The sequence below is a fragment of the Macaca thibetana genome, chromosome 3, assembly GCF_024542745.1.
Source record: "Macaca thibetana thibetana isolate TM-01 chromosome 3, ASM2454274v1, whole genome shotgun sequence".
Classification (NCBI taxonomy): domain Eukaryota; kingdom Metazoa; phylum Chordata; class Mammalia; order Primates; family Cercopithecidae; genus Macaca; species Macaca thibetana.
This window is the reverse complement of record NC_065580.1, coordinates 95,024,050-95,048,243: the sequence shown is the minus strand read 5'-3', so window position 1 is coordinate 95,048,243 and position 24,194 is coordinate 95,024,050. Positions and strand designations below refer to the sequence as shown.

At 39.7% G+C, this 24,194-nt stretch overlaps 1 protein-coding gene across 10 annotated transcripts in view; it reads right to left on the bottom strand.

Annotated features, from left to right (window-relative positions):
• The window catches only part of PALS2 (protein associated with LIN7 2, MAGUK p55 family member), a 108,523-nt gene extending 87,603 nt beyond the window's left edge, over positions 1-20,920 (bottom strand). For 2 of the 10 annotated variants that reach the window (XM_050785426.1, XM_050785424.1), the window contains exon 1: positions 20,710-20,920. The gene's annotated coding sequence lies outside the window, so the exon portion shown is untranslated. The other 8 variants (XM_050785427.1, XM_050785425.1, XM_050785429.1 and 5 more) reach the window with 6 other exon arrangements.
• Between the last annotated feature and the right edge of the window lie 3,274 nt (positions 20,921-24,194).

The following is a 24,194-nucleotide window of genomic DNA, read 5'->3' as shown; positions in this document are numbered from 1 at the left end:
CCCATTCACTGCTATCTCCCTACTCTAAGCTACCATCACCTCTTGCCTGTCTGCCGTAGTAGTCACTTGACCAGTTCCCTTACTTTCACTCTAGTTCTCAACAATATTCTCCCCAGAGTGGCTAGAGCCATCATTTCGAAACATAAAACAGATTTTGTTACTCTCCTGCTAAAACTATTCAAAGGCTTCCCCACTGTACTTAGAAAACTAGCCACACTCTTGACCATGGCCGCTTAGAGCCTTCATGATTTGGTACCCATTGTACCTCTCTGTGTTCAACTTCTCCAACTCTTTCCCTTTGTCTGCTGTCTCCAGTCACACTGGGCTCCTTTCTGTTTTCAAACTAGACCAGTTCATCTCCCATCTCTCATTTCCCATCTTTACCATCTTCTGTTCTCTCTCCTTGAAATGCTCCTCCCAGAGATCCGCACACATATCAATATTCTCTTCATTTTGTCACAGTGTAACTATTACCTCCCCAGAAAGTAAACCCAAACATACATTCTAAACTATGCTACCACCCTTACATACGGTCACTCTCCATCCTATTAGTTTCATTTTCATCACAGTACTCATCTGAAATTATTTTTTGCTTATGTTTCCCCTCACTAAAAATTCACTCATTGTTCCATCTCCTCTGGCACTAGGACAGTGCTTGACACACAGTAGACATATAGCTGATGTCTTTCAAAGCTGTATCACCCAAGCTTCAGATTCATATTTCCTTGCCTACATCTCCACAGAAAATCTCCCATGGGCACCACAAAAATGAGCATATCCAGAAATTATCATGTTACTTCCTAAATTTGGTCTTCCTCCCATATTGCCTATCTTCATAGCAACCATGAATACCTGTTAGATCTCCTTTATTCTACCTAACCTGTCACGAAGAACTTTTAATTTAAATCTTGCATATTTCTCAAATAATATCCCGTTTTCTCTATCTCCACTGTCACTGCCTTAGTTCACTCTCTCATCATCTCTCACCTGAATATCTAAAACATTCTACAGGCATACTTCATTTTACTGCACTTCGTTTTATTGTGCTTCACAGGTGGTTTTTAAAAAACTGAATGTGGCAACCCCGCACTGATCAAGTCTACTGAAGCCATTTTTCCAACAGCATGTGCTCACTTCATGTCTTTGTATCACATTTTTGTAATTTTCACAATATTTCAAACTTTTTCATTATTATTATGCCAGTTATGATGATCTATGATCAGTAATCTTGTTAAAATTGACAATAAATGCATATATTCATGCGGTAATATTTCGATACATATAACATATGGTGATCGGGTCAAGGTAATTACCATATCTATCACATCAGTGCTCTCTGATGTTACTACTGTTAACTGTTTTGGGCACCATGAATCATCCCCATATAAGACAGCTGATAAATGTGTGTGTTCTGACTGGTCTACCAACCGGCCATTCCTCGTCTCCCTCTCCCTCAGACCTCCTTAATCCCTGAGACATAACGATATTGAAATGAGGCTAATTAATAATTCTACAATTATCTCTAAGAGTTCAAGTGAAAGGAAGAGTAGCAAGTCTCTCACTTTAAATCAAAAGCTAGAAATGATTACATTTAATAAGGAAGGGAAGTTGAAAGCAAAGAGGCTGAAAGGCCTCTTGAGCTAAACAGCCAAGTTGTGAATGCAAAGGAAAAGTTCTTGAAGGAAATTAAAAGTGCTACTCCAGTGAACACAGGAATAAGAAAGCAAAACAGCATTATTGATGCTATGGGGAAAGTTTGAGTGGTGCAGAGATCAAACCAGTCACAGCATTCTCTTAAACCAAAGTCTAATCCAGAGTAAGGCCCTAACTCCCTTCAATTCTATGAAGGCTGAGAGAGGCGAAGAGCTACTGGAAAAAAGTCTGAAGCTAGCACAGGTTGTTCATGAGGTTTACGGAAAGACGTCATCTCATAACATAAAAATGTAAGGTGAAGCAGCAAGTGCCGATGTAGAAGCTGCAACAAGTTACCCAAAAGATCTAGCTAAGATCATTGATGAATGTGGTGACTATGCTACACAACAGATAGATTTTCAGCGCAGACAAAATAGCCTTTTATTAGCTATATAGGATTTCACAGCTAGTGAAAAGTCAACACTTGGCCTCAAACCTCGCAAGGACAGTTCGATTCTTTAGTTAGAGGCAAATACAGGTAGTGACTTTAAGCTGAAGCCAATCCTCATTTACCATTCTGAAAAATCCTAAGTCCCATAAAAACTATGCTAAACTACTCTAACTGTGCACTATAAATGGAACAAAACCTTGATGACAGCACATCGGTTTACAAGGTTTCCTGAATTTATTAAGTCCACTGTTGAGACCTACTGTTCAGAAAAAAAGATTCCTTTCAAAATATTACTGCTCATTGACAACTCACCTTGTCACCCAAGAGCTCTGACAGACATGTACAGGAGATGAATGTTATTTTCATGCTTGCTAACACAACATCTGTTTTGCAGCCCATGGATTAAGGAGTAATTCTGACTTTCAAATCTTATTTAAGAAATACATCTCATAAGACAATAGCTGCCATAGATAACGATTCCTCTGATGGATGCGGGCAAACTGAAAACCTTTTGGAAAGGATTCACCATTCATGTCATTAAGAACACTTGTGATTCATAGGAGAAGGTCAAAACATCCTTCAAAATGTTGATTCACAGGAGTCTGGAAGAAGTTGAGTCCAACTCTCATCAATGACTTTGAGGGATTCAAGACTTTAGTGGATAAGTCACTGCAGATGTGGTGGAAAAAGTAAGGGAATGAGAACTAGAAGTGGAGCCTGAAGATGTAGGCTGAATTGCTACAATCTCATGATAAAACGTTAACAGAAGAGGAGTTGGTCTTCACAGGTGGGCAAAAAAAGTGGTTTCTTGAGATGGAAGCTACTCCTGGTGAAGATGCTGTAAATATTGTTGAAATGACAACAAAGAATTTAGAATATTACATAAGTTTAGCTGGTAAAGCAGCAGGGTTTGAGAGGATTGACTCCAATTTTTAATGAAGTTCTACTATAGATAAAATGTTCTCAAACAGCAGCACATATTACCAACAAATCTTTCATGAAAAAAAAGTCTGTCAATGTGGCAAACTTTATTTCTGTCTTATTTTAAGAAATTACCACAGCCACTCCAACCTTCAACAACCACCACCCTGATCAGTCAGTAGCCACCAGCATCAAGGCAAGACTCTCCACTAGCAAAAGATTTCAACTCTGAAGGCTCTGATGATTGTTAGCATTTTTAAGCTTTAAAGTATTTTTAAATCAAGGTATGTACATTTTTTAGTCATAATGCTATTGTACACTTAATAATCTACAGTATAGTGTAATCACACTTTTACATGCACTGCGAAACAAAAAAATTTGTGTGATTTGCTTCATTGTGATATGTGTTTTATTGTAGCGGTCCAGAACTGAACCCATGATATCTCTGAGGTATGCCTGTATTTATTTTCCTTACTTCATCTATACCCAATACCACCAGCAGTGTGTGCTTTCTGAAATACAAATATGACCATGTTTCTCCCCTGGCTAAAATCATTCAATAGTTTCCCATCATCTACAGAATCAAAATTCCTTATATAAGGCCCAATATAGCATAAGGGCCTTCACATCCTCCTCTGTTAGCTGACCAGTCCAAACATCCCCACTTGCCTCTCCTTACAGGGGCCCTTTTATTCCAACCACACTGGACCATTTGCCATTCCACAGATTCATTGCTTCATACTGCTGTAACTTCATCTTAATTGTCTCAAATGAAGACTTCCCTGACCCATCCTAGCAGATTTAAAATATAGAGCACTTACCACATTATACAGTACAGCTGATCTTCATTATTCTGTATTTGCGAATTTGCCTACTTGCTAAAATTTACTTATAATCCAATAATCGATACTTATAGAGCTTTTGTGGTCATTAGTGGAAATGCACGGAGTGGTGAAAAAATCTGAATCACCCAACATTGCACAGTCCCAGCTGAAGTGGAACAAAGTAACACTCTGCTTTCTTGTTTTGGCTCTCATACTAAAAGCAAGTATCCTTTTCATAGTTTATTTTGTGCCACTTTTTTTTTTTTTTTTTGCATTTTTCTGTTTGTGATTTCACAAAATGTTCCCCAATCATAGCACTGAAATGCTATCTAGTGTTTATCACGAGAAGGCTCTGGTGTGCCTTACAGAAAAATGTACGTATTAGACAAGCTTTGTTGAGGCATGAGTTATAGTGAGCTTGGCTATGAGTACAATGTTAATGAATGAATAATATATAATAAAGTATCTTTATAGAGAAATACACATAAAGAAGGCTATATATTGACCAGTTGATGAAATATTGTGACTAAAGACTTGCAGGAACCTAATCCTGCATTTTCCCTAGAAGTAACAGCTCAGTATTTGATAATTCTGCAGTTGCAGAGACTTTATACACCATAACTATCTTGAATAATGATAACTAACTGTATTTTAATTTACATGTCTATCTCCCACAGAAAATTAGTGGGCTCACTGAGGATATGGCATTTTATTTATTTTTGTACTCTAATTCTTAGTATTACTCCAGACACACCACATGTAATAAATACTAATTGAATGAAATTTTAAAATTCTGGTTTCTCATCATTGTAATGTGATTTGCTCTATATAGTTATACTTTATGGTAAGAGCCCACGTAGGTCAAGCTGCACACTGACCCCCATCTCAGTGAGGCCTTGCTCAATTGCATAATGGTCTGAATATCATCCTCCATTCTCGACCCTTGTCCATCTTTTACAGCCAAAGACTATGCTTTTTAAGTTCAAACTTAAAATGACAGTTAAATCGAAAGGCATTTACATTGACTTTTCCTCAGGTCAGTTGGCCCTAATAGGCATAGTAGACCTCAAAACTATTAGACACACTTCCAGTTAAAGTGGAAGACTGAACACATATGCCTACGTTCCCTCCCTCCTGAGGACCCACTAAAATGACAAAACAGGTATATAATTTTAAAAAAGAATAAAACAGCAATAATACTGGAGGGGAGGTGAGACAGAAATAAAAGAGAAAGAGATTAGCAAACCAGAAGTTTTAGGAACTGTTTAGAAGTTAGATAAGAAAAGTTTGCTGTTTTGGCAAAGAAGGTACACTTGAAAAATTGAAGATAATTCTCTCACAAAACATTTAAAAATGCTAAATAAAACACTGAAAACATCCTCTAAAAAAAAAAAAAGTCCCCAAGAATATCCCTGTGGACCAACACGAAGGGGAGAAAACAAACTAGTAAGTAGGTACTGAAGTTATGACTGCCCCAGGGTGTTTAGGATTTCAGTACCCAGGAGTTCAGAAGCTGCCATTTAGACCCTGGCCTGTTCAAGACGAAGAATGCAACTTAGACCTCCCCACATGAAGCTAAGACCTTACAGGACTAACCCCTACTTTGTAAGAGTAGTCTAATAAAAACATGCCTGTTGGCCAAGGAAGACAATAAGGCGGTCAGATTGGACTCCATATTAGCAGAAAAAAATATCACCTGAGAATTAGTAATGACAGACTACTCTCAAGGATTCAGGGTTCCAAATATACCCACCTGGTTCAGAACACCCCAAGGAGAGAAACTACAAAGTGGTCTTGGGTCAGTGGCTTCCAAAGATGCCAAAGAAAAGCCTTGGCAAGCCTTGGAAAGAATGTGTCCTCTAACCGGGCTGCACAGAATTTCCTTCAATAAAACCAAGCAAAGCAAGAGCACACAATTCAAAAATCATAAAACACAAAAAGACAGGTAGCTGAAAACACAAGAAAGTAATACTATCAGGAAAGAAAGCAGGTAAGATTGAAAAATCTCATTATCTAAGACTTTAGAAGTAAGCACAGTTCCTCCCAAGTGGACTTTCTCTGCACCTCCCTCAAGAAGTCTGTGCACACTTAAAATGACTCATACTAGAGTCAATAGTTACTGTGTAAAATTGAAAACATAAACATATGCTAAGATGTATGTTTTTTAAAATTACCATACCACCTCTCCCTAGTGAGCATTTGGAAATGTACTATGCCATTTTTGATTGTCTCAGTAACTATGGTAGAAAATTAAATATTAAGGGACACTAAACACTGAGTAGTGTTCAGGTCAGGACAATCCTGCATTGCAAAGTATAGCACTGCCAAAAATGCCAGTCATGAATTGAGGACCACTTTACTAATATAACTAAATCTGAAACTACTAACCATGATTAACTCTATGAAGTAAGAGTAGGGATAGAAACCTTTAACTTTCATGGTACATTCATTCTTCCATGCTGATTTAACTTTGCATGTCATGTAGCATTAATAATTTTAAAAGCTTAATTAAAAATAAATTGATCATAAATAAGTAATGGGATGGGAGAACTATGTCACTCATTAACCAACATAAATTCCTCCCTCCAGGTATACTAGCTTGTTCAGAGCATGAAGAATACAGAAAAGCATGTGACTGCCCTGAAATTTCTATGCTCAGAAAAGTAGTCTCTTCATACACTTAAATATTTCTTAGTTAAAATATCTCTAGAATTAAAACAGGCTTACTTACTAATGCTGGTTGTGTGTACATGCATGAGGTACCTGAAACTTCTTTTGAGAGGCAGCAGCTCCAACAGTAATGCTTTCCATGGCTGACAAAAAGCCCAAGAAAGGAGTCAAGACTCAAAAAAATAACCATACAGAGTTGTAGTGGTGGGGTGGAATGGCTCAGTGGTACAGCTCAAGAGTGTATCACTTAGCAAACTAATGAGAGCTTATTGTTAACTGATCTATCAATGAGGCAACTTGGTTTTAGATGTGATGGGAGGCCAATTAATGAAACACCTGTACAGGTGAAAATGGAAGATGACGATATAATTGATGCGTATACGAAGCAGACAGGAAGTGTCTACTAAAAGAAGATCTGCACTTACTCAAGAACTTTGCCTCCCAAATTTTCCAAATACACACACACACAAAATTTGGATCTACGAATCACATCCTGACCACTACAGTATAGAAATACTTTTGCTTTCCATCTCTTTTTATTGTACAGTGTAGTTGTTATACATAGGCAGACCGGAATTATATTTTATATTAAATGGCCAATATGTTTACATCAACATTAAATGGAGGTGGGATAAGGACAAAATAAACTTTTTTTCTAAAAACATACCCCTTTCTCAATTATGATACATTCATTCAACTTTTATCTTCACACTATGAATTATTTTGCTCTGCTTAACAAAAACAATAAAGCCAAAAAGAAGTTCTTGCAAACCTTGTTTCATTCTAGAATTTCAGTGTTTTCCATTCAGTGCTATAAACCATTATACAGCCTTTCTGTATGTAGCTGTTAAATGTATGGCAATCTTTATCTGTGAGCAAGAATAAAATTATTCTAAAAGAACTCCAAGATAGTTTTTCCCTTAAGGGCCTTGTTGTTTAAACTTTTTATATACTGAAAAATCAGAACAGGTTCAAATACCGTAATGAGAAAAATCTGGACTCAAGAACTAGCTCAACCCAGACCTGGGACTTGAAGTACATGAAAACGTAAAAGAGAATACTTAAAGACATCATCACGAGGCCTTCAATTATTTAAAAATAGAGTGACCCCTCAAGAGATAAACTGATAAAACAGAAAAATAAACTTAGCAGAAAAAAGCAACCCTAAATGAAGATGGGTAGAAATATTGAGAAATATTTGTTTAATTGAAGTGTCTAAGAGACACCCTTAAGATAAGAACACAATGAAACAAAGAGTAAGAATCTATATGGTATTGTAAGCTGTTGGTAGGATGATATCTGGTCAAGCCTAGAAGAAAAGGAAGTAAAAAAATTCACCTATGTCTCCAAACGTGTCCAGGGAAGAACCTGCCTACTCCATATTCCAGGTTTTTTCAATCTTCGCGCTGCTGTCATTTGGGGGCAGATTAATTCTTTGTTGTGGGGTCTGTCCCAATGAATTGCTCAGTAACAACCCTGGCCTCTACCTGCTAGATGTCAGTAACATCCCACCCCTAGGTGTGACAACCAAAGATGGCTTCAAATATTACCAAATGTCCCTTGGGGGCAAAACTACCCCCTTAGAGAATCACTGGTATATTCTAAATAACAAATAGATCTAACTGTATTAGCTCTGTGCTATTTCTGGCATCAGGATCACTCCACTTTTCTTGCTCACCTACTAAATGTTTCATAATATTCTGGCTTTCTAGAGACAGTATGGTCATGGTTCTAAGATGTATTTGCTATAGTGTTCTTTTATGAAACTGAAAAGAAGATGTCAAAGAGGAAGTCTCAGACCAAAAGTAAAGTGAAACTTTCTGATAAGAATCAAGCCACATACTTCCCACACTTCCCCACAAAACTTAGCATGGTGGGCTCATGCCTGTAATCCCAGTACTATGCGAGGCCAAGAAGGGAGGATTGAGACCAGTAGTTCTGAGACCAGGATAGGCAACAACACAGTGAGACCTGGACTCTACAAAAATTAAAAAAAAAAAAAAAAAAAAAAAAAAATTAGCTGCACATAGTGGTGTAGACCTGTAGCCCCAGTTACTTGGGAGGGATCATTAGGGCCCAGAAATTCAAGGTTGCAGTGAGCTACAATCAGGCCACTGCACTCAACTGGGTGACAGAGGGAGACACTGTCTTAAAAAAGTGAAAAATAGCTGCGAGCGGTGGCTCACGCCTGTAATCCCAGCACTTTGGGGGGTGGATCATGAGGTGAGGAGATCGAGACCATCCTGGCTAACACAGTGAAACCCTGTCTCTACTAAAAATACAGAAAATTAGCTGGGCGTGGTGGTGGGCGCCTGTAGTCCCAGCTACTTGGGAGGCTGAGGCAGAAGAATGGGGTGAACCCGGGAGGCGGAGCTTGCAGTGAGATGAGAATGCGCCACTGCACCCCAGCCTGGGTGACAGAGCGAGACTCCGTCTCAAAAATAAAATCAAATAAATAAATAATTATATATTCCTATCAGTATCCTTCTCAGTTCCTCTAATTGAATAATAATTTAATAATTTAAAAGTTCCTCTGCTCTTTCCCCTCCCCATATGACAGTACCCACACTCATCCATCGTCATTCCAGTTAACGTCCTTCCATTGTTTTTAACAGTATATAATGTGGGGATAAAAAATATTTGACCAACTAGTTAATACCCAGGTAGGTAGTCTCTAAAGAACTTTACCATCCTTTAGTAACAAATTAGTCAAATATGAGAACAACCTGCTCAAATCTAGGGGCCATAACAACTTATTTAAAAATGAAATAACCAAAAAAAAAACCCAAAAAACAAAAACAAAAACCTTTAAAACAAGACCAGGGTTTATTCTGGGGAAAACACTAGAATCTTGGGGGGTGCGTGCGGGGAATTTCCAAACCCTGAAAATCCAGAGACTGCCTTCACCTAGGAATTCCTTGAAAACCTTAAGATACCCTATGTCATTTGGCTTGTCATGGTGAATTTGCAACGTCCTTATATTTATCTTTTACTCTCCCTTCCCTCTGCCACCAATATCTTTCAGGCTCTCCTTAATTCACCTTTAAATTACTACCACAAGCCTCTTCCTACCATTCTCTTCTTCACTGTAATCCACTCGATGTAAGACTATCACACCAATCACGTTAAAAAATCATTTTAATGACCAGATTGCAATAGAAAAACATGATTTTCTATCATCTGGGGATGTTTAACTTTCTCTTCTTAATATCTAGCTTTCCGTCTATTCAACCTAATGCACTCTTATTCCTTAATATAAACTCTCTGTTCTAACCACATTGATCATTTTACTTCCTATATGCACAACCACATATCTAATTCTCACCTAAATGCCTTCACTCTTGTTACTCATCCCATCTAAGGACTACTTTTTTTCCTTGGTTATTCCACACTTACCCAGCTTATGACCTATCTCTTGCTTTTGCAGAATAAAATTTTAGAGCTAAAATGAGTCCCTGAACTCATCTCAAAATTAACTCAATCAAGTAGCAAGTCTCTCCCCAAAGGTGAACATTTCTTCTTCTGAATTCTTTCAGAACTTACAGTCTGCCACACATGACAAAACACTACTTATATGGCTAAACTGTGTTTTCACCTAACATCTTCAATTAAAAAGAACAAAAATAGCAAAGCCTATGTTCATGGATGATGCCTGACTGGGGGAATACAAAGAAACTGCTTCTTCCCTCAAATAAACTATATAATCTTTTTATTTGTGTAATACTAGTATATACATATATAAACAGATTTGCTTTTAGTGAAAATTTCTACTGGAGAGTAACAAATTCTAAGCTGCTCTTTTTGGAGATAATTTGTGAAAGAGGGAACTCCAGGTTTGGATGATAAAAGAGAAGGGAACTAGATTGATGGCAGAGTAGGAGTAGAAGATATTAGCAGTGCACACTCTTAGAAGAGACAACAGAGGCAGAGATAAAATAAATTTGCAGCCTAGAATTGCAGTGTGTTGGGAAGGAGGGGATGGAGATATTCATAAGGACAAACAGAGCCAAGTCAGTGTTCCATGGTTACATTCTGATGAGTACTGGCATGAAATTATCAAGGGTGGAAACAAACTATAAATACCAACTTGGCTATAGCAAGCTGAGTGAGTTAAATAAAGGTTACTAAAAGCTTATTTTTTTTTAATCTCAAACATCCAAGTTATGCTATCTCTAGAACAGAAGTTGGAATCAATAACTTTTAAGTGAACATAAGAAAGGATCTGAATAAAATGCCCTCAAAAATGCCTCCTAGGATTTATAAGCACTTTATTCGGGGGCAGGGGGCCTTATTGGAAGTACTGAAAAGTTTCTTTCAAGAAAGTAATGGTGAATGGAAACTAATTGTATAGTATCTGGTATTTCCAAATTGAGTAGCATAAAATGATAATCTAACATTTTAATTGGGTGAATAGTAAAACTTTATAAAGATTATTAAATTCCTTCATGGAAAATTTCTCCACCTACTGGTTTTCAAGAGCTTAATGCTAAGGGCTGGTGATAGCAAACTGAGACTACTTTGTCTCACAAGATATTTCAACCTTTTAAAAATGGGGCTTACTTTTTTTTATGAAGTTCCATTCCAAAAGATTACTAGTTAAAAAATAAAAAACATTTAAATTGATTTGTATAAAAATACGCATGATTTCCAGGCATGGGGGCTCACGCTTGTAATCCCAGCACTTTGGGAGGCCTAGGCAGGCAGATCACGAGGTCAGGAGTTCAGGACCATCCTGGCCAACATGGTGAAACTCCGTTTCTACTAAAAATACAAAAATTAGCTGGGCGTGGTGGCACACATCTGTAATCCCAGCTAGTCAGAAGGCTGAGGCAGGAAAATCATTTGAACCCGGGAGGCGGAGGTTGCAGGGAGCTGAGATGGCGCCACTGCACTCCAGCAGCCTGAGCAACAGAGCAAGACTCCGTCTCAAAAAAAAAAAAAAAAAGCATGATTATCATTTCAAAAATAAGCAACTTTAATAAACTTCTTTACTCAATTATCTGAGTTTCTTATATCAAAGCTCTTTATAAGAAACCCAATTATCTAGCTCCTTATATAAGGAGCTAGAAGGATATTAAAAGAGGAATTAAAAAAAGGCAAATAATTTTTTATTTATGTAACTAAAGTTAGATTTTCCATATAACCATTTATTATGTGCATATAGACATACATATTCTAGTAAATAAAAAGACAAATCCACTTGAAGATAGCCACATTCAAACTTCAAATAATATTTATTATAGTTAATGAAAAAAAATCAATGTTTCTTTTAGAAAAGTAACTCAAGCACTAAGCTGGTAATACCAATAAAGTATTTATAGTAATATTCTATAGATTATTTATAAACTCTGCCATTACAGAACTAAAAGAGAACATTCTGAAACATTCAAGAATTTGTAAACAACTGACATTAGCCATCACCATATCACCAGATTGGATGCTGTTCAAATGAACTGTGACTAGAATTAGTACTTCCAATTCCTTAGTAAGCAATTGTTACAAAATAGGATTTCATTTTCTTTATATGCATCACATGTCGTATGTGATACAGGATGATGGGAGTTGTATTGTTCATATGAAAATCAGCTGATGCTTTGGAAAGACACCCCCCCCAAAAAAGCAAGTGACAAAACAACAAAACAAAATGATAAACTGCTGTAAAATTAAGGGTAAAACAAGCATAAACAATTGAGGAGTCATAAAACATTAGAAATCTAGATCTTATATGCAGACTGCTTCCCAAACTTTTAAGTTCTCACTTGAAAGCTGGTAACCAGTGATAATGCATTGGCTTATATAAGAATGATGACCCAGAGCTCCTGGCAAAAGACACATACTCAAAGACAAGACTGACACATGAATGTAGATTTTTAAGTAACATATTATTTAAGATATGTGTGAATAGTTTTTTATGACTCTTCACTTAAATCACTTTCAATCAGCCAAAACTACCACCAGTTCTGATCAAACCAGTAAAGGCTTTTACTCATAACAGAGGCATCAAAATTTTTTCTGGATACCCCAAAAAAGCTATTGGCAATACCTGCCTTTAGAATAACGTTTCTCAGCTTCATCACTTCTGACATTTTGGGCTGGATGATTCCTTGTTGAGGCGGGCTGCCCTGTGCACTGTTTGCAGCATCCCTGACCTGTACCTTATACATAGTAGTAGCAACACCTTCTCAGTTGTGACAGCCAAATATTCCTGGAGAGGGTTCAGCAAAATCATCCCTGATTGAGAAATACTGACTTAGAAAGTGATGAAGATGGGACAAAAGACTTATCAGCTCCTCTTCCCTTTTCTGAACCATTTAAATTACCATTATGGTAGGCTGAATAATAATAGTCTCCCCCTCCACAAGCTAGCTATGTCTTAATTCCTGACACCTGTGAATGTCACCATATTTGGAAAGTTTCACAGGTGTGATTAAAGATCTTGTGATGGGCGGTTATTCCAGAGAGCACTAAATGCCCTCACAAGTGTCCTTCACAGAGGGAGATTTCTCTCTCTCTCTCTCTCTCTCTGACATACACACACACACACACACACACGTGGGAAAATGAAAAACACAGAGCTGAGAGAGATTTGAAATGCTGGCCTTGAAGACTGCAGTGTGTAGCCACAAGCCAAGGAATGCCAGAAGCCACCAGAAACTGGAAAAGGTGACAAGTAAGTTCTCCCTTAGATTCTTTGGAGGAAAATTGTCCCTGTTGACACCTTCATTTTGGCCCAATTATACTGATTTCAGATGTCTGGCCTTCAGAATTGTAAGAGAATAAATTTATTTATAAGTCACTAAGTGTGTGGCAATTTGTCAAAACAGTCACAAAAAACTAATACAATCATAAAAATATTTTAGTGACTTAAAAATATAATTTTTAAATCTGCAACAAGCAAATGAGATAATGTGTGGAGAGCACTTAACACAGACCTTGAAACATGGTGGTATCAATAATATTATTAAATGCTTACATCAGCATTAACTATGACTAAACGCCAACCTCTTGATAGCAAGAAGATAAAAACAAGGAAGCTCAAATAGTAAAACTGGGTATATTTGTTCAAGGCTCATATGAATGAAAACACATAAATCATCTACTCATGTGATGAGTGTATTTGCCAGTTGTATAAGCGCTGTGTTATAATTTGTTCTGTACTGAAAAGATAAATTATGGATGAGGCCACCTAATGATGGTCTCCTTGGAGAACCATGCCTGAATATTCATTAGTAGAAAAGAAACAAGAAGGCACAGGAGGGAAGAGTACACAAGACAGTAAAGCAATGGGGATCAACGAGATATTTGCAAACGTATTGACCTGGTGAGACCAAGTTCCAGCATTAGAGTTACCTAAATGATATACAACCTCAAAAGCTTTGTTGAATGATTTCATTATTAAAACGGAATATTCCACAGGATGTACTATTTTAAACTCAAACAGTGGCTCTTGGGGATTTTAACAATATAAACATGCTCCTGCCCCATACCAGACCTACTAAATTAGAATCCTTTAGTGTAGGATAGCTCCAAAGGATTTTGATGCCCATTTAGGTAAAGAATCCCTGCCAGAGTCACTTCATGGTACAAATGACCTGCAGAACAAAATACAAAGTATATATTTATCCTTGAAGTATGCATTTAAGTAAATCAGCTTAGTATTTTCATAAGTTAAAACTTCTCCCAAGATGTACCCCTCTGAGTTCCACCACAGAATTTCTGTAAACGAATCCCTCACCCTTCACTTTTCCTAAGCATGTGACCCCCAGTCTGCTCAGAGAATCATTTTCCCCACACTTTCTCATAAACTTTTCTTTAAAAGTCCCACATATCTCCAGCTGCCCTATTCTACTTTTTAAAAACATTAATCCTACCCAACTAATATCTAATAATATCCTACAGAACAAAGGAACTATGAAAAAGTTCTATTAATATGCTGTACAATAAACCAAGATTTATAAAAAATTGCTCTATTGCCTATTCTAATAAATATTCTAAGTACATTTATCAAATAAAATTCAAAATCACTTTTTATAAAAGATTTCTTCCAAAAGCATAAATATTATGAACTGAGTCTATAAAAATGTAGTAAGCTAAGCTCCTTCAATTAAATCTTTACTTAGTGCTACTAAGTAGCGAACAAAGTGCTGGGCTGTGTGAAGGATACAAAGTATTTGAAAATCTCAGAGATTTATAAACAACTTTACCAGTACTGGGGTAGAAGAAAGGGGAATGGAGAAGATGGAAAGGGGTAACTAAATACCACCCAAAGATCTCTCTTTTTGGGGGAGGAGGCCTGCTGTTTCAGTTTGTTTATGACTTTAGCCAAAAACAAAGCAATGCAAGTTAGTGTTCAAATAAGTTGTGTATTAACTTTTTACCCTCTCACAAACATCTATATCAATTAATGCATATTTCCAGCCTTTTCTATTTACCTTAATGCTCTTCAGAAATTTCAACCACATCAGATTTTATTGATTTGTGCTTCCACCAACAATGTGAAAGCCCCTGTTAACCTCTATCCTCTTCAAAAGTATTATCAAACATTTTCCATCTGTCAGTAGGTGAAACAGTATCTCATAGTTTTTATTTATAATATTTGTATTATGTGTGAGGTTGAATACCTTTCCAGATGCTTACAAAACACTTGCATTTCCTTTTCTGAGAATTACTCAACTCATGATCTTTGCCCACTTGATGGTTGGTCTTTCCCTAATTGGTTAGCAGGTACTTTATATGTTAAGGAAGTTAGACTCTTGTTTATCATACAAATTGCAAATATTTCTACCAGTTCCTCCATTATCATCATGCTATTTTTATTTCCTTTTTGTATATATTTTATCTTCCTCAAACTGCAAATCACCCCCATGAAAGATATCACATTTCTTTTCCATATCTCCAGGAGAGTGCTTTTCAGATACCTCAGATTTCAAGATCAAATTTAAGAAGAGGAGAGATGAATGTTTTGCAGCAGATGAACAAGTATGAACATTAATTATCACAGGGGCACCTACTTAGATTGTCTGTTTAATCCCATTACATGTGGTTACAGCAAGTACAACCAAGTTCTAATAATGAGATACAGTTTATTGAACAGGGAAGAACTAGATGAACCTTTCTCCAGCTTCCTGGGCTGGTACTATGAAAACTCAGAAGCTGCTGGTGGCCATATTTTCCACTAAGAGGACTAGAAGTGGTCCTCTGCAGCAAGAGAAGGAATGAAGCAAATGCACAGAGAAGAACAGAGAAAAGATATAATGTGCCCTGCAGGCACTGGAGTCCCAGTCCTTGCATTCCACTGGACATTGGCTGCATCTTAACGATAAACCCCCTTTATAACAACTAGAATGGATTTCTATTACTTATGGCCAAAAGAAGCCTGTTTACTATAGTACTATCATTTTATAAAGGAGCATTTTAACACCGAAACCTCAGGCAGAACATGACCTCAGATTTTTTTAAAGGATGATTTATTTAATGACAGCTACGTGCCAGGAACAGGTCTAAGTCCTTGAAACATAGTGTTAATCAAAAGAGACAAGATCAGCAGGGTATGGTGGTTCATGCTTATGATCCCAGTATTTGAGGCACTGAGGAGAGAGAATCCCTTGAGGTCAGGAGTTTGAGATCAGCCTGGGCAACACACACAGCAAGACTCTATCTCTACAATTTTTTTTTTCTCTTAAATTAGCTGGGCATGGTGGTTGTTGCCTGTAGTCCTAGCTACCAGGAGGCTGAGGTGGGAGGATCACTTGAGACTAGGAGTTCCAGGCTGCAGTGAGCCATGATCACACCACTGCACTCCAGCCTGGGTGACAGAGTGAGATTCTATCTCAAAAAGAAAAACAAAAAGAGACAAGATCATTGATATCATGGGGCTTATATTAATGAGTACGGAGATTGTAAAATAATACAAAAATATAATTTCAGATAGTGATAAATGGTTTGCAGAAATTTTTAAGTAAAAAAGGTAAAAGGATAGAGGGGGATGAAGCTAGTGTCATTCTGAAAGGATGGTTAGGTAGCAACGCTTGTCTGAAAAGGTGATATTTGAAGTACAACATGAAATGATGAAAAGTAGTCACTCATGTAATGATTTAGGAAAAGAGTTCCCAACAGAGTGAACAGTGTAAAAGCTCTAAGTTAGGAGCAAGTCACAGCATTGATGAGGAACAAAATGAAGGGCAATGTAGATTAAATATAGCAAAAAGTGGAGGAAGAGGGTAAAGAAATGATAGATTTAAGAGGAAAAGATGTACACTGAAGGAGGGATTAAATCATGTACAAAACTAGCAAGCAGTAGAAAGGATTTGAAAATAACTTGAGCTTTATGAAATACTCATTATATTGTCTTTAATTCTCATTTTGCCTTGAATCAGTGATAACTCTGACAGGCTTTTAGAAACTTACATTCCCAAGTACTTAACACAATCCTAAAGTTAGCCAGAAATGAATATATTCCTAAGCAGAAAGTATCTCTTCTAGTGCACTACATTAAAAAAAAAAAAAAAAAAGAAAGAAAGAAAAAAAAAGTAAAGAGGGAAAAAAGAATTTTTGGACGAAAGCAAAGTCATCTTAAAGAAAGAAGGAAAATAACCTAGGATGAAGGAACAATAGAAACTAATTTTGTTCTGTTCGTTACTCTGTGAATATATTTACTATGATAAAGATTATAGAAAGGTTTGTGAATTAGTCTATCATAATTAAGGAAGATCATAAAACTTAAGTTCTTTCTAAACTACCATAAATGTAGCAGCCTCTGTTTACTGAATTCATTATTATTGAATTGGACATTAACAAGGTTAAATACTGTCAGAAAAGAAAAAGTAGAAACCAGGCTTTTGACTTATTACACCTGGTAATAATGGTCACAGCTTAATGGTCAACAAAGTTGTGGGCTTTAATCTTATCTCTATGACTATGATAAAGGACGAACTTCCCTTCTGTGGTGAAATGAACACTAAAATTTAGCTTCAATAACTTCTCCTCCAAAAGCTTTTTATAAGAGGAGACCAATTTGTTTAAAGAGGTTTGGATATAGATATACTTCACAGAAGAGTGATGATCTTTCCAGATCCTTCCAGACAACTAATATCTGTGTACACTAAGCAAGTAATTAAACCTACACTGCCTCTAAGATTAATGCAAGTAAAGTCGGATCTTTGAAAGCTATAATGTATTCAGGAATCTTATCTTTCATTATGTTAGAGGCATACTTAGACCACTTAACGGTAGACTGTTAATAACACAGTATATAAAGAATGATACTTTGTAAGCATGGTGTGAGTTAAAGAAAGAAAAGTTATTAAACACCTTGATTGAAACTTGCTTCTGAGTGCACCCTCCTCAGCACACTTACGAGCAGTTTGGCAAAGTGCCCAGGATGATTAGCAGCCAATGTATGTAAAGGAGGAATATGGTCAAGCCCAATTGTAAAGTCTCCCCCCAGTGGTCAGATACAAGTAACAGAAAAGGAGGAAAATCATTGCAGCTTCTGTGAGACTGAATAGGAAGACTAAGCAAAACTGGTTCCTACAACAAAAAAACAAAATCTTTAATTCAATACTAGCACCATATCAGGGAAGAGATCTCTTGTGCTTATCTGCTCTTATATTTATAAATGTGAAGACCATTTTTCTAAAGAAAGAACCTACAGTTAAAACAAAAGTAGCATAATTTTTCTCTGCGCAAGTTTTAAGGAATAATTCACATATTCCCAAATAGTTCAGTATTTATCAAATGGGTAAGTGTTCATTCTTCTTGAAATAAACAGCACATCACTTACATGGTTAACTATACTTACCTGCAGTAGACTTCTGATTTAAAAAAAAATCTAGTCACTCATCAAATGAGTCACTCTGGAAAGAAAAATTATTAAGTATTATATACCTAATGTGAATTTTACAAGATACTCTTTTTCAAAAACCACCTAGCAATAGGTAATTTATATTAGAGCAAGTGATGTCAAAAGTATAAATGGGTTCTCTTACCTCTTCTAATTTTAATATCTTGCTGTTTTTTTACAATTAGCCTTTGACTAGCACTAACCCTGTATTATTTTTAACTCTCTCAGCAATAATATGATGCCTCTCAATTTTAACAAAGTTCAGATGTCAAAAATATGAAAGGCATTTAATTAAAACATCTGTTGTCTTCTGCTAATCCATTATTAAGTAGTAAAGCATGTAAAGGGATAGTAAATATTCAAACAAGCAACTTCAATTTTAAAACAACTTTTAAAAAAGATAACACAGAGTCACAATTATGTCTTCTCCGTTATCTCAAGCTAAAAAGAGGGGGAGTCGGGAGAGAAAGAGAGAAGCAGGCTATGTAGTGTTCTGGAACAATTTCAGGCTAAAATGAGACTCAGAAAGAAGCAAACTGCTCCCTCAAATGTTTAAAAATATGATTCATTTAAAAAAATCCAGCAGTTGGCCTAAAGGAAAAAAAAGATTCTGTCTTATATAGAGCTACTAGACTTACTTAAGCACCTTAATTTTTCCAGTGTTGATTTAACCTAGAATGTAAAATAATTCATTTTGACATTTCAGATGGAAAAGAATTCGGTGGCATCAGTAAGGACACATACACACCTCTTTCATAAAGATGGTGTGCAGTCTCCATAGGACGAAATTGAGCAATTAAAAGTGTTACCATTTGTGCATTATGTAACCGTAGTCTAGAATAAAAGAAACAAGGACCTTAAAGAGTAACACATCGTGCGAACACGCATTTAAACACCTATTTAAATATATGACAGATTTAAGGTACAGATGACCTCAAAATGACACAACCCACAAAAGTTCTTTGTTTACTGTTAATAAGGCCTCAGAAGACATAACTATAACCAGGCCTACTACCCTATCATCATTGCACAGTAGAAGACTACAATAAGCAATATTACTTGAGGTTCGTTGCTATACCTATATACGGAAACTATATACCGCATTACTAACAATGTTACTTCGCCCGGCATATCCGACCAACATAAGTTTACAAATGATTTGCAAGATTTCACGGGAAGAAATGGCTGCTAAATCATACCCCACTTGAAGAGCATTTTAACGCACCCCAAACGTTCTCAGCTACATTACAAGACCACTTGTAATATACTTGAAGCACAAAGTAAAATTCCAACACTCTCCAAAGGCGTAGGAAAGAAAAAAACGTGGCTAGCCTGACCTTACCGGCTGCTTGTAAGTAATGCGGAGAATTTTCTGAGCTTCCCCGTCAGTCTTCAATTCTCTTCCTCGCTTCACCCCCTCCCCCTACACAGATGCACACCCAACTGATGGAAGTTTAACAAATGTAATCTCGAGCTGCAATCCCAGAAACTGGTAGGATTGAGAATAAACTCCCAAAAAAGTGTTAAAAAGTCCTTCTGCAAAAAACATCTACCAACCAATCCACATCCTGTCATCACACGATCGGATACCTCAATCGACTCCCCTGCTGACCCTCCACCAAGCCAAAGTAAAAAAAAAAAAACAAAAAAACCCGACACCTATCCGGTTTCAGACAAACGTACCCAGGATCCGCAAGCACGATCTCAGCAGCGAACGCCCCCGGGGCAGCGTGTGCTCGGCCCAAAGCCACTTTGGCCAAACAACTGGAGTCTCGTACCTCGGAAGTAGCGGCGGTAGTTGCAGAAAGCCTCCTCCCCCAGGAACTCCGAGCTCGGGAGAGAACCGGGAGCCGGGTAAATCACCCCCTCTCGGGACAGACCCCGGAGGTGTCAGTCACAGCAACGCCGCCCCCGGGCCAGCTCTCCATCCAGGCTCTACCGCGACTCCCGCCGCAGAGGTGTCGGCACCCGAGTCCCGCGCCTGATGGGGCCCCGCGCGTCTGCGGCCCTAGCCCCAGCCAGGGCCGCGCCGGGGAGCGCGTGGGGAACGACGGCCAGCAGCATGGGCCAGACACGTTGCCGAGCTCGGGCCCGGCCGGCCCGCCCGCCAGCAACCAGAGAGCCAGGAGCCCGGCAGAGCACCCCTTCCGCGCGGGCCGAGCTGGGGGCGGCCAGCAGCTTCCCCGCCCGGGCCGCCGCCTCCGCCTCCCCGGCCCCTCTTCCCCGCGCCCGCCGAAGCCCAGGTGCCGAGGGGCGGGGCTGGCCAGGGTCCCCGCGTGGCGCGCCACGGCGAGCAACAGGGCGCCCCCGGCCGGCCCGGCGCGCAGCGCGACCGTTACCCGAGCGGCGTGGGGGCCCCGACAACTCACCGGCTCGCACCTCAGCCGCCTCCGCGCCGCCGCTGCCGCCGCTCCCAGTCGCTCCCCGCCGCGGCTGCTCTCCCTCAGCCACAGGCGCCGCCGAGCAACCCCATCTGCAAACTCGTGGCTTGTAGTTGGGAATTGGAAAGGCGTCTCTCACTGCCCTCCGCCTCCCTCTCTCTCCTCCCCCTCCCTCGCTCCCCACTCTGCCCCAGCTCCGGTCGCCCCCGCCGCTGCCTCTGCGCGCGCGGCCAGCCTCCCCTCAGCCGCCCTCCTTCTCCACCTACTCCTCCTCCTCCCGTCGCCGCCGCCGCCGCCGCCGCCGCCGCCGCTGGGGCGCGCTCCCAGCCGGCCTCGCGCGTGCGCCGGACGCCGAGGAGCGCGCGCTCGTGCGCGAGGAGGCGCCACCGCCTCCGGGAAGCCCAGCCCCGCCCCTCCCGCCGCGGTGCGGCGCCCAGGTGGAGCCCCCTCCTAGCCTCTGAGCGCCAGGGCTGACTGCTCTCTGCGTCCGGCCGCCTCTCTTCAGGGGCCTCGGCCCTGCGCCCGCCCTGGGGCCGCTGCCGCGCTCGCGAGAGAGGGCTGGTTGGACCCAGTCCCCGCCGGGTCTTCTGGGCCGAAATCGCCGCTGTCACTCAGCGTTTACCGGTGGGCAAGATACTTCGCGGGGCATAAAAGAGGCTCCGCCCTGACCTTTCTGAGAGTTTTACATTCAAGAACCCGGTCGTGGGGCACAAAAGAGAAATGGAACGGGAAGAAAAGCCTCTGGAAAAATCTCCCCCTCCCCCTTCACAGACTCCCCTGGATCTGATGTGTGTTTGGCAGGTTCTACGGCGCTGACTGTGTCCTTCATTAATTTTCTCCCAAAGGCCCGACCGGGCAGTGTGATTCACACCCGAGGAAATGGATGGACACTGGCTCTTTTCATAGCACCGAGGCTCCCGTGGAACTCCCTGGGCCGGCTTTGCCAGACACTCCCTGGACACAGTTGTTCAACTCCTCCCCAGCACCTGGGCTTCCCAGACCTCAAAAGGGTGGGGTTGGGGAGGGCATGCCATCCTTTCAGCCTGGACTCTGCGTAGAGCCTGGTGAACTGTGATGAGTGTCCGGGTGTGTAGATGACACATTTTGACAGGAGTGCAGATTTAATTTTTCAGTTGAAAGGAACTGAGCAATGCACTGCAGCAGAGACTTCTGGCTAGAAAAACACAGCAAGGCAGCCAGAGAACTTCCGATCCCCTTAAAAGAGCTCTGTGAACCCTCAGAACTGTGACAGTCGGCTTTTGGAAAAACTATTGTGCTCTTCCTAAAATTGAAGAATGTAATTTACATTTTACAAAATGCTTACTGCAGTCTTTTCAAACCATAAACGTAGAAAGTGCAAGTCAAACCTTACGTGTGAGGGGGTGTCATCAGGTGGCCTCCTCTGTGCAGCCTTTCCTGGCTTCTTTTGGGCAACTTGCACAAACCAGACCATTGATAAATGTTTGCAGAATAAATGCGTGCATCACGGCCCTTTGGATTCAGAGATGGAGTTATAAGTTGTATTGTCTCCTCTCTTTGTGAATGTGGCAGGCATGGAAGGGAGAGAGAAAATACTATTGATGAGATGTATTAAGAAGGTCCAGTGTCCAAAACAGAGATTTTTGTGTTTATCCTCAACCAAGCATCAAAGATTAATTTGCTTTTCCATTAGGATCATTAATTTTGCAAACCAACATGCAGGGGGGCCTTGTACAGTGTTAATTTAGAACCTTCTTTCCTGGAACCACAAACCCAGGCAAAGGTAATTGGAAGCATTTAAGGAGACTCAAACGTGCCCAGGGCACAGAGTAGCTTTGGGCCTCCTGTAGTCAGGCTGGCTGGATGAAATGAAGTGGAGTAGGCTCGGAGCCCAAGGCAGAGACAAAGTGGAAGGATGGGGTTTGTCCTCTCGGGTGTCAGCAAGACCTTTCAGGTCCTTCTTGCTGCCCCAGGCCCACTTGCTTCCCACAGGACACCCATGGGTCCTCCCTGCTGTACCCTACCCAGGCTTGTGAACTCTTCCCTTCTGACCCTTACCTTAACACATCCCCTTGGACCCAGCTACTTAGTTACTTGCCCTAAGCTCCTCTGAGTTCGGGGTGGGAGTTGGGGTATGAATGTCATTTCCAGATGTGTTACTGATCCTTAATACTGCACTTTTATTTCCTCAAGGGTCTTCTGCAAACAATGTCCTAACCTACTGTACCCCTGCTCCCTGCAAGTAGAATGATGTTAACTGAGGAAGTTCTAGGGAGGGAGGGTTAGGGGAGGCTCTGCCCCTCAAATTACATGCAGACCTACCTGACTTAAAGCTGGTACCACTCCTGGCCAACTGCTTTATCTCTGCATCTACCAGAGACCCACCATTTGGGAGCAGGAATATAGGAACAATTATCTTTCATTTACAGTTCCAAGTCTGTGCTCTAAGTAATGACAGCAGCTATCAGATGGAGGCTTATCACCGCTGTAAGACTCAGCTTCATTCTTAGAGTCAGAAAAATGATTTTGCTCCAATAACTATCTTCGATTGCTTCCCTCAGGAAGCTCTTGCCAGTGAAGTTCCTCTCTCAGGGTTTCTATTTCATCAAATACTCATACACAGTTAAATAAGGAAACACTATTTCCTTTTACAAATAATAGTCCCACTTTATAACATTCTGCCCTTCCTCTAAACTTTAGAGGTGGGTCATGCCAGGATAAATTTAAAGTGTTCTCAATTAAACATTGGAACTCCCATCATTGCTTCCTAACTCAGCTTTCTGAGAGGTCATCAAACTGAGACATCACCATCCATTTCCCATACCCATTACAAATTCTTCATTCCAAGAAAGGGGAATAATATGATTGAGAATGATGGTGGATCTTTCTCTTCAGTTCCTTAATAGTCTGACTTTTCATTTCCTTCAAGGTTACTCTAAAGGGATCGTAATTTTACCACAGCCCAGTATCTCCCAATGGTAATTCAATTTAAAATCTGAATTTGGATTCTTAATTCAGGAACATCCATCACTCAATTTTGTTTCCCCCTTCAAATATAAACAACATGTACTTTTAATGTGATTACATTTTCTTTTCTCTTCTGACCTGCTTTGCTCCCACAGAAATTGAGAATTTTGCTAATAGCCCCAAATTTTAGCAAAAGCAAATCCTGTGTGCTTGTTTTTCAACTAATCCATTATAGTAAAAGCAGTGACACTCCTGGAGGATAGCTTTATTTAAAAATGCAACTGGCATGCATCACAAAGTTCAACCAAGTTTTCCTTTGGAATACTTTATTTAGCTTCACCCCTTTTATCTCTGCTCACAAAGCTAGGTCAGATTCCAATTTCCAGCCTCCTGGCTAACCTTTCTAATTCTAGCCTTTCTCTTGCTTCCTTGCAATTTATCCCATACTCAGAGCAGTGCTTCTTAATTTTTGGCTCTTTATTGAAATCACCCAGAGAACTTTAAGAAACAAAACAAAGCACTGATGC